The 12,202-nt window shown below is 37.1% G+C and overlaps 1 pseudogene; it reads right to left on the reverse strand.

Moving 5' to 3' along the window:
- Positions 1-7,232: 7,232 nt before the first annotated feature.
- LOC114696340 lies at positions 7,233-11,098 on the reverse strand (annotated as a pseudogene).
- Positions 11,099-12,202: the final 1,104 nt, after the last annotated feature.

Consider the following 12,202-nt stretch of genomic DNA (forward strand, 5'->3'; position numbering starts at 1 on the left):
AATAACATTGTAAAGCGCGCGCGCACACACACACACACACACACACACACACACACACACACACACACACACAAATTCATCCTCCATGGGTATCAAAATATAATTTTACTTTTCCTCATTTTTTTGGAAATTCTCAACATAATAGATTTTCTTTTTGCCTATCTTGTTCTTTGTAACCGTTACTGTGTACTTACTGTGGTGGGGGTACTTGCATTATTATAAATAAAATACCTTGACTTATAGAATTTATAGACTCATAGAATTATGTTCTTTTCTGTTTTTAATATGTAAAGTGCACATTAGTCCACATATTATAACTGCGTATCTCACACAGTTACAGTTTTTACTTCAAAATAATTTACCTTTCTCAAATATATGAATTTAAAATAATATGCAATATACCTCAAGATTAAAGCCTGTCTTTTATAGGTGAAGGTTATATTTATTGATACTAAAATACTGAGAGTGCACTGCTTTCAGAAAAGCAAATAATTTATGGTGTTCATATTATGATTATGACTTTTGAATCAGCTGTAGGGGGAAAATAAGCAAATATCTAGCCTTAAGTCTATATAAAGTCTACATGAACAATTTGCCATGGAATCCAGTTCTATAAGGTAATTTCATAGTATTAATAACTCAGTGATATCTCTTCCTCCACATAACTCTATTCGACTTCAGCAAGTTTTAAAACTTTTCTATGATCAAAGTACAAGGGTTTTAGAGTATAAGGTTAGGTCTTATGCTATGAATGAAATGTGTGTGACCAACTATTCCTTCCTTGATGTGAAATCCCGCTCTGTGTATTCAGCACATTAGTGTTTACTTGAAATGGGTGACAGATGTATTAGAAAGAGCACAAGGCTTGTGATTGAAATCTTGCGTGCAATTCTCAAAGCTCAGAGATCTTCAGCAAGTTTTTCAATTGCTCTGTGCCTCAGGTACTTAAGGGAAAATTCTTAATCTCAAAATGTAAATGCATGAGTATGTGTTGTGTAGCTAGCATAATTGAATAATCCAAACAAGTTGACTGGCAAAGGACAACAAATAAACGTCAGTTATTCTCCATTTTTCATAGGTTGATGATATAAAATATATTTAAAACAATATAATATTCTAAAAGCACAAGGAAAAATTAGAATGTGATAGAAAATAGTCCTAGACAATTGGAATGCACATACAAACTATTTGCATGCCTGCTTTAAATAAATAAATAAATAAATCTAAAATTTGGAAGAAAATTATTTATAAAAATTCTTAAAAAGAAAACTGTGAAAGAAAAAATGTTTTAGAAACAGTATTTTTAAAACTGCAATCCCTCGTCTTTGTATTATCAGTTATTTTGTTCTAAATTCATATATGTAATTTCAGAACATAAGTATGTGCTGTTAAGAACAAAAATTTGAATTTCATCAATATGTGTGATGGTTATGTGTATATGTGTCAGAATACATATGTAGAGTATACATGTATTGCATATGTCTATGTATACAAGTGTATGTACTTATGGATGTATGGAGCAATAGAAAGGCAAATCTTTGTGTATGTCTGTAAGCATATTTCCAAAAAATGTTGACTGAGAGAAGAAAACTCATCCTAAATGCTTGTAGGACCATTCTATCATCAAAATTGTTAAAATAAACAGAAAGAAAAAGGAGAGAGCCAGTTCAACTCCAGAATTCCCTTTTCTTCCTGAGAATGATTCTCCTGCTGTTGCAGATCTGAGTCACCGTGAATTCCACACTGAAATGGAAGAGATCACCTAAGACTGTGATTCGAAATAAACCACTCCTTGTTAAGTTGCTTCTTGTCAGGTGTTTGGATGAAGACACAAAAGAGGACTGATACAGAAAACTGGGACTGGCAATGTAGCTCTTGCTTTGATTAAACCTGTCCATGTGGAAGGTCAAAGAATTTGAAACTGTGGGATAACAAAGCACTAGAAAAATTCAAGCACAGATTAATGGGCAATTCTGGTAGTAAATTAGAAGATTATAATTAGAAGAGAAATTCAGCAAAAAATTGATAGTGTAATTATGAAGAACAAATACTATTGGTATACATCTGTGGACTTGGTACTTGGCAGGTGGAGACAGGTGAGTCATATATAGTGGGTTCACATGATACCATGTCTCAAAAATAAGTAAATAAAACTCTGATAATCAAGTTTTAGGGGATAACCAGAACTCTTCAAGAAACAGGGCTATTGGTCATTGATGTTGTATTCTGACATTAAAAAAAAAAAATCTTGCTGAATTCTGCCTGTGTCCTGGATATTTGAGCAAGAATGAATTAAAAAGTAGGAGGTTAAGGTGTTTGTTGCAAGATATCTCAAAATAACAGACAATGTCACATTCTAGCTGTGGCAAGGTTTTTTGCATACAACATTTACCCAGGTTTAGAATCAAAGTGACTCAAAAGAAAAGCAGAAATATAGAGGATACATAGTTTGGCAAGGAAAGAAGTCAGAGCCTTTCTAATGTTGCAGACAAGGCAACTATAGCATCTCTAATTTTTAAATGGCACAGTCAAAGAGAAACCACAGACTTTGTGTGGGGACAACAGAAAAGGTTTCTTGAAGACATGGCTCTGTTTGCTTCAAAAGTGATAGGGTAAAACAATGTAAATTCATTTGCAGTATTTTCATTAAGAGACGGGTGGTGGAACAGAGACTACTTCAAGGGCTTCCTACCCTGGCAGGGTCACCTAAGAAGAGTTTTTTCCAGGTTTAACCTCAAATACACTTAGAGACTGTATGTTAGTTACTTCTGCCTTTTCTGTGACAAAATACCTTAGAAAAGTAATTCACAGAAGGTGTTGGTATAGCCTGGGCTAATGAGAAAGTCCGGGTAACAGAGTCCGAAGCATCCAGTTGTGTTTTATCTTCTATCAGGATACAGAAGGCAAGGTCTGTCTGTGCTCTGCTTCCTCCATCCTTATAGTTGGAGTTAGAGGATTCCCAGGAATTGTTCCACACAAATTTAGGGTACGCTTTACTACTTCAACACAAATAATATCTTACAGATATATACAGAGATTTTTTTCCATGTTGACTCTAAATCCTATTAACTTGACAATCACGATTATCCACCAAAGGAAAAAAAAAAACTGACCCTTGTATACTTGACACTGAAGCCTATCACTTGTAAGCCACAAACTTCCACATCTTTCTTTGAGGTCATGGTCATTTCACAATAAAAATTATATATACATTTTACACAACTTAAAATGTCCCTATTGTCTTTAAAATTTCCAACGCTTTGAAAGTCTACATTCCAAGTCTTGTGTGATACTGATTGCAATCTCTTACTGATTAGCTCCAATAAGATCAAAATCAAGCTACCTTCTTCCTGTAAACAATGATAGAATAAAATTCCCATTCCACCTGGGAAGAATGGGAACATAGAAAGGAATAATGATACCGCAGGAAGACCGAAGCCCACAGGAAATATTCTGAAGCTTCATGTCTAGCATTTTGGTCTCATGATGGAATCGTTTGAGTTCCAAGAGGCTTAAGAGGCCTTGCCCTCCATATCTGCCACATGAAACAAAATCTCTCTCTGTCATGCCTGTTCAACTCTGTATGCTCTTTTCCTTGTTGGATGTCTGGTGGATCTAGAAATTTCAAAATCCTAATGTCTGCAGTGATAATTGGGCAATATCTTCACAGCTTCCCACAGTGCCCCTCAGGGCCTGCTTGCAAGGACCTACCACATAATTGCCTGAACTCAGCAGTTCTCTGGAACCAAAACACAATACTCCATGATTCCTTTAATCTTACATTCTTTATCCCTGCAAAACATGAACTGTGTAGTTGATACCACCAAGTTCTGCTACAAACTTGGGATGGAGCCTGACTACCCTGGACCACAGCTGCATCAACATCTGTGTGCTGACCCTGAGAAAACACCTTCTTCTACAGCTATTTGGGAGAAGAATGGGTTCCCTTCAATGCCATACTCAGTACAGGCTCTTTTCAGATGAGTTATAATTTTCATTATTTGTTGCCTTTTGTTTGTAGAGTCTTGCTTTCAGAGCAGAGTTCTCACTGTCCCACTGAAAGAAAGTTTCTCTATAAAGAAAAGTCACCTCTTTCTCAAAATTTATTTTTGTATTCAAAAGATTGTGTGTGTGTGTGTGTGTGTGTGTGTGTGTGTGTGTGTGTGTGTGTGTGCTGTGATCCCTCATGAGTGAGTACAAGGAAGGTGAGCCTATTGGACAATTTTCTCATACCGATATGACTACACATGCCTCTAGTATCTAGAGTACTAGAGTATAACACCCTTTAACCTTGACCAATTGTTCCTGCATTTTTGTTCATTACCCACCATTCAAAAAAAATCTGCAACACAATTTGCACCTCACATGTCAAAGTAGTCAGCCAATTGCTAAAGATATATATGTCATGAGTGTCTCAGCTCCTTATAGGTTGATCACTAAGGGAAATCATTGAAATGGGAGATCCAGAAAGATCCTAACATGTAGTAGTTAGGCTATTAGTAGTAGCTCTATTGCTACTGATTAAGATCTATGCTTTTCCTTTATTAGCATAAAAAGTTAATACCAGACTTCCTGGTAGGTTGTCTGGACTGGTTTTTCTCTTCCTTCCTTCCTTCCTTCCTTCCTTCCTTCCTTCCTTCCTTTCTTTCTTTCTTTCTTTCTTTCTTTCTTTCTTTCCTTTTCTTCCTTTTTTTTTTTGAGAGAGGATTTATCTGTGTAGTTTTAGTGCCTGTCCTGGACCTCACTCTGTAGACCAGGCTGGCCTCTAATTCACAGAGATTCGCCTGTCTCTGCCTCCTGAGTGCTAGGATTAAAGGCATGTGCCACCACCACCTGGTGTCTGGAAGCTTTTACATGATCTATTTTCTGGAATTTAGGGAAGACTTAGGGTCTTAGAAGACTCTGATGCTGGGTAGATACCATGAAGAACTGACACTCTAAGGTGTCTATACCTGGAAAGCACATGCCAATTTGCATCTACTCAGGGACTACTTTTAGTAAAGCAGTGATCCTACCCAGGACCCAAAGGACAGTCTATCAGATGTTGTACAATTTGCTACCAGTGGGGAATTGCTATCATATTGGAGAGATCAGCCTGCTTGGGTGGATAGACAGAAGATGAAGGCTCTGCAGGATCTTTCACACCTGCTTTTGCTGTCAGTGTCTTCAGGCCTGGTTTCAGCTATCCAACAGAGAATAAATCCCCCCACACCAGGAGGACTCCCTTGCTCCACACTTGCCTGTTTTATTTCTGCCCAATTGTATTTTGGGCTGCCCACAGAAGAAAGCTCTACCAAAAAAGTAAATACTATACATTTTTAGTCATGCAAGTATGGTAGCCATCCACAAGGTGAACATGCTTTTGGGAAAAATCAAGGCACCTGAAGCATCAGGACAATAATAGGCTCTAATCTGCATAAGGAAGAGAAGAAGAGAAAGTTATACTTCTCTGAGTAGGACTCAAAGGCATATAGACCTCATAGAACCTCATAATCGTTTATATGAATGGCAATAGAGTGCAGACATTCTGGGAAGAAAAACTCCATTTCCTCCTTAAATGACTAGTTATTCCTCCTACTTCTTTAGCATGTCATAAGGCAAGTTCACCTTCCTAGAACTGGTCCCACCTACCTGAGGGAAGAACTCACAGCTCAACTAGATTGTTATATCTCCATACAGGCCAGAGATTTTATTCTCTCTAGAAGGAAATAATTTCCCTTGGATGGAGCTGTATGTGGAGTTTTCCTGTTCCAGCCATGGGCTCCACAATAAACACAAAGAAGCTTAATATTAATTATGAATTTTCAGCTGATAGCTCAGGCATATTACTATCTCTTACAACTTGACCCATTTCTATTAATCTATATGGTTCCCTGAGGCTTGTGGATTTTACCTCTATCCCATTTTGTGTGTCCAACTCATTCTGCATTTAGCTGGCAACTCCTCTGAGTCTGCCCTTCATTTCTCTCTGTGTCAGGCTACTTTGTCTAATCTCTTCCTGCCCTGCTATTGGCCAATCAGCTCTTTATTAACAATGAGAGCAATGCATATTTACAGTATACAAAGATTGTTCCACAGAATGGAGCTTTACTGGTATTGTGATAACAGGGATAATCAAGTCCATTTTCTTTCTCCAAATGATGTCACGATGATCTTACCCTATCTAGGTGCTGGATATGCAGTCTTAGGATTGGGGTTTACATTGATGTGATTCAATATTAACTTCTTCTTTGGATAATGATTTAATTTTTGCTTGCATGCCCCTGCATATTTGTAGTACATAACTTATTATTATTATTATTCATTATTATTATTATTATTATTATTATTATTATTGCTGTTGCTGTTGTTACCACTTGTACTTTGCAGGAGCCCACAGTTGAAGAGATTTCCTTGATTCTCAGAACAAAATTTGAAGTTTTCAACAGAGTTGAAACTGTTAAAGACCTTGGAGACAAAGTTGAACTGCACATGTTTTGCACTGTGAGCTAGTTATGAGCCCGTGGGTAACAGGGGAGGAATGTTATGTTTTAATACACTAAATTATGTGGGGACTAAATTGGCATGGGGTTCATGTTGATAATCTTCATTGCCAAAAAGGTTGGATTAAAAAATCTTAGATGATTATTGAAGAATATCTTTAGGTGTGCTTGAGAAGGTATTTCCAAAGACACTTAATAGAAGGAAATAGGTATAGCATGAATGGTTAACAAATACTAAAATTTGGGGAGACTGTAAAGACTTTAAAGTTTGGCTAGATAACATTCTTGGTTAAAATGAGGACAGGAGGCCATGTTGCTTCGCTATGGACCCTGTGAAGTCATGCTCTTTCTTTTAGAGCAAAGGTTGGCTTTTTTTTTTCTGATTTTGTTACTAATAACCCATGTATTGTGGCATTACATATCTTGTGAATACATTTATTTTTCTCCTATGTATTATGAGATAACATTTGGGAACAGAAAAACTAATTAAATTTTGTGGTTTTGATATATGTCCTGGGCTATGACGCTTGTTTAGTAAATCTTTGAATATTTAAAAAAAATGAGGACAGAATTTTTTAATGGGATTCACTTTATTCAATAACACTTTATTAAGAAGGAACATATGCTAGTACTGCTACATAAATAATGATGACAAAGTATTGAGAGAAACACATCAGACATCATATGTAGACAGGAACTTACACTATCCTTTATATAATCAATCTGTAACACTTATACAAAGTTTAATCTTTAATAAGCAATCATTTTTGCATACATTGCCTTTGTTTTTACCTTTCTATGCCTTTATTATTTATTTGACTTTAAACAATTCTGCTTGGAAATCTTTATCTCCCAGGCTTATCTCCTGTGCTGTCTTAAGATCTGGCAATGCTTGATCATATTCTTTTAAATCTTGCATTCCTTGCACTTTGCAGTGCAGTGCTTTGGTGTTTGATGGGTCCATGTCAAGAGCCTCCAAAGAAATACCAATTGCTCCTTGCCAATTTGACATCTTCAATTTACAAGCAACAATACTCAGTAAACAGCTTAAGGATATGGGTTGCAGTCTGGATGTATCAGCTGTCTCAACAAAAGCCATTGAATTATCTGCATACCTTAAATCCTTTGCATGCCTTTAGTAGCTATCTTCCAGTTCTGAGATTTTTTTTAAAAGAAAGTATTTAAAATAATTTTTAAGTCTTGTTTTTTGAGATAGGGTTTCCCTGTGTAGTTTTGGTGTCTGTCTTGGTTCTCACCCTGTAGGCTAGGCTAGCCTGGAACTCACAGAGATGTACCTGGCTCTGCATCCCAAGTGCTGGGATTAAAGGCATGCACCACCACTGCCGGACAAGTCTTCAGTTTTTAACAAAATCGTGTCTACATCTTTTAAATATGTATCTACATCCTTGAGCTATCCCCAGAGCCAAATTTTGAAGAATATTCCCAGTTGTGGGATATTCTGTCTTTCTGTATGCTGTGAATGTGTGTGGCTCCCATTGGATAATAAATAAAGTTGTTTTAGCCTATGACAAGAAAGTTTACAGCCAGGTGGGAAATCCAAGCAGAGATACAGTGAAGAGAAGGGTGGAGTCGAGAGAGATGCCAGCTACCACCAAACAAGCAAAAAGTTGCCAGCAGACTGCTAACCCCAGGGTCACAGGGTAACATACAGATTTATAGGAATGGGTTAATTTAAGATGAAAGCGCTAGCTAGCAAGAAGCTGAAGTCATTGGCCATACAGTTCACAATTAATACAAGCCTCTGAGTGACTATTTTATAAGTGGCTGTGGGACCGTGGTTGGGAGACATTTGTCTGGGCTTCTGGTAAGGCAGGACTGGAGAAAATTCGGTCTAGAATTCCACAGTCATTTCCATTATCCATTCTCTACATATGGAAATAACCAATAAATTGGCAGGTTTTTCACCATTCATTTCTACATTGTCAAACATTCTTGCCACACTTAGTCCTATAATGACTTGACCAAATACCACCTTCCCCACCCCAGTTAAGTGTTGGATCTGTTGTGATACAGAACTAAGAACCATGTGTATTGGGGCCTGTATTTGCCATGCTCAGCAAACTCTCTTGATTGCGCTTTTAGTGAAAATTTTCATCTTCAAAATTTTCACGATAAATGCTTCTCCTCCTATCCCATTCTGATTTGAGAAGTCTCTACCATAAATCATAAAATTTTTAATATTTTGGTGGAAAGGGCATCCTATAAAATGGTTTCCCAAGTTATGGATCCAGTGTCTTTCTCTCTTGTACACAATGCACACATTTTTTTTTCCAGGAATAATATTTGCAAACAATTCTAAAACAAGTTGACCAATTCACTCCCCACCGAGGTCCAGGTCAAAGAAGACCTGGAGGTTCTTTGGGTTGGAGGGCTTGGCTGGTGGGAAGAGAGTGAAGTCTCTACTGAAGATTCATTGCAAAGCAGGACCTGAGCACCTAGTGAGGAAGGCAGGGCTCAAACTCTACTGTTAATTTGTTTCAAAAGGAACACGATTACAACTAAGAAAGAAAGTGATTTTTTAAAGATGCCTTAAAATAATTTAAAGAAAAAATAAAGAAAATCCTTCAAAAAGAATTCCTATAGTTCCTAAACTACTTTTTAAATATTTTAAACTCAAAATCCATTGACCGCAGAAGAGTCCATATATGATGTAGATTACTCATCCTAGTTTATAAAAATCAATGTAACTGTCTGCTTTACATAAAAAAAAAATAAAAGTTTGAGTTAAATTGAATCTGGTATGTTCATTGGAAGGAACAGAATCACACTGAGTTTATTAAAATAGAGGAACCTATCCATTGTATCTCACACAGCTAGAGCATAAGGGGAGTAAGTTCTCATCAAATGACATCAGATTCTCCCTCTCCAACCTCTTTTCTCTGCAAGTACCCAGGCTTGTTTCATTTTTGTTTGCCTCTTTTGTCTTTCAACAGCAAAGAGAGTTGTTTCCACTTTACTCAAGAAATATGTTGGTTAATTTTCTGTTACTGTGATAAAACACTATGACCAAAACAGCTCATGGAAGAATGAGATTACTTGGGTCTGAAGTTCCACAGCTGTAAGTGTCCATCATGACAAGGAAGAATGACTGCAATCAGCAGGGTTGGTGGCAGGATCAGTAAACTGAGAGGTCACATATTCAATGGCAAGCATAAAGCAGACACCAAATTAGATTAGGTAGAATCAATATAATCTCAAAATATGTTCTCTGTGATATAATTCTTCCTGCAAAGCTGCACACTTAAACCTCCCAAAACACTACCACTTACTGGGAACCAAGTTAAATTTCCAGGACTACAGTGTACAGTTTACATTCAAAACTGAACATTCCACTCCCAGAACCTGCAGGGTCCTGGGCATTTTTATTTTTATTTTTATTTTTTAAAAAAGCATTTTCTTCATTTTTGAACGAACACTCCCAAAGTCTTGGCATTAACACTTTAAAAGTTCGAAGTCCTGAAGTCTCTTCTGTGACTCAAGACAATCTTTTAAATGTAACACTGCAAAAATCAAAAAGCAAATTTCATGCTTATAGCATCTAATGGCACAGTTTGTGCATTACCATTTCAAAGGAATAAGAGTATGGTGAAGAAATACTGGACCAAAGCAATGCTGAAAACCAGCAGATCAAACTCGAGTTCTGAAGGTCCATGTCGAGTGTCTAGGGCTAATTTTTACAGGACTTAGAAGGCTCGGCCCCAAAGTTCTGCTGCCTGCAACAGAAAATCTCTTTTGACCTGGCTCTATATCCTACATGAGGCTCTAGGTGAGTGATTTCCTCAGGGCACTTTTCTTTTGGTCCCAGGGCAAAGGCAGTCTCTCCTTAGTGACTCAATTCTCTTCTCTTGAAACACATGCCATGGCTCTAACATAAAATTTCCTAGTGCTCCTTTTTTTCCCCTCCAAATGTACAATTTGTGTGTCTTTCTGCCTATTTTCTTTTTAACAATGTAGACATGAATCTACATCATCAGTAACAACCACGTGAGAAAATCAACAGTATATTAGCTTCAGATTTCCTCCACTAAGAAACTAGCCCATTATATTTTAATTTATCCTCTGGCAAGTTCTTTGGACAAAGGCAGAAGGCAACTATATTCTTTCCTAGACCATCACAAGAATGGCCTCTGGCCCTGCTACTGTTGAAGGTCTTACTTTCCTCTGAAACCTTTTGGGCTGGGCCTCGGCAGACTGTTTTGCTCTTGGTACTACTGTCTTAGGATGCTACTATGGTGGTTCTTTAAGCTCTGCATAGAGCTTTACGCTTCTTTTCTAGTCCAAGGTCTCAAAGTCCTCTGTGTTCCTCCCTAAAACAGAATGGTCAGATTTTTCATAACAAGAGACTGCTCTCTGATATCAACATCTGTATCAGTGATGTTTTTGTTGTTGGGATACCTGAACAAGGAAGAGTTTATTCGGACTTAGAGTTCTATAGGGTTAAGAGTCTATCATGGAGGTGAGGCACAGCACCATACTGCAGGCATTGTGGTAGGAACAGGCAGGTTTCAGATCATACCTTCAAACACAAAAATGTAGCATAGGTAAATAACTCCAAATGTGTGAGGGGGTATGAACTCTCCAAACCTGTTCCCCATGATGTTCTCCCTATAACCTCCTCAAACAGTACCAGTAACTGGGGACCAAGTGTTCATACATGAGCATATGGGCGTCTTCTCTCAATCAAACATTCACAGGGAGACATTATTGATTTCATCTTCTAAGCTGGTATTGCCCCACTCACTTTTATTTTCCTGATTCCCAGTGATCTGAATGATGTTCCTGTTCTGTACCAACTAGTCTTTTTCCATTAAAAGCAGAATCCTATTTAGTTTAGTTGTGTTTTCCTATGTTCAATATTTTCTGGAAGACCCCAGAGAACGTTGTGGTACTGTGGTATGGTACAGGATTTCAAAGAGTCCCTGACTACCCAATTAAGCAAGCACAGTAGAAATAGCAAAGTATGGAATAGTTTTGTGATAGCCAAGTATATATCTACAGCGAGCCAGTCAAGGCAAGAATGATTTGGGACATTCAAACAAGAAAGAGTGAAAGGTAAAAATGAAAAGTAAAAAGCAAAGGGAATCGAAAGTTAACATGTAGCCTCTCATATGCATATATCAATGGAAGATATTTCACCATAGCAAATGGCACTAGTGTTATCACAACACACACGGTGATACTGACCAAAAACCTGATATTCTCATTCAAAAACAAAGTCAATTGATCATTACAAATTTTCATTGTATCATAGAGAATTTAAATTATATTCTGGCAAAAAAAAGTAAAAGGAAAATTGATTTTTCTTTTTATTACCTTTCAAATGATAAGTGAAAGACACTAAATAAAAACAGGCAACATAAAATATATGATTTAGATGCAGGTCTCAAAACAGTGTCAGAGCATCCTCTGCATAATATTAGCATAACTTCCATTCCCCTGCAAGCTTCCAGCTGCAAGTAGACCCCGGTGTCCTTATCTTTATTTCCAATAGAGGAAAAAGCTGGCTAATCTTTCTGAACAATTAGGTGCATTGAAAAGTATCAGATTCCTCCTGCCAGAAAATTTATCTTTTCAGGTTATCTAGTTAATTTAAAGCCTATCATGAACTATAAGAATTAGAGAACTCTCTGGGTTGTCTTTGAGGATACATAAATGTAATGGTCCAACAATTGGATAAGCTGTGAAATAAACCACATTGG

The sequence above is a fragment of the Peromyscus leucopus genome, chromosome 13, assembly GCF_004664715.2.
Source record: "Peromyscus leucopus breed LL Stock chromosome 13, UCI_PerLeu_2.1, whole genome shotgun sequence".
NCBI lineage: Eukaryota > Metazoa > Chordata > Mammalia > Rodentia > Cricetidae > Peromyscus > Peromyscus leucopus.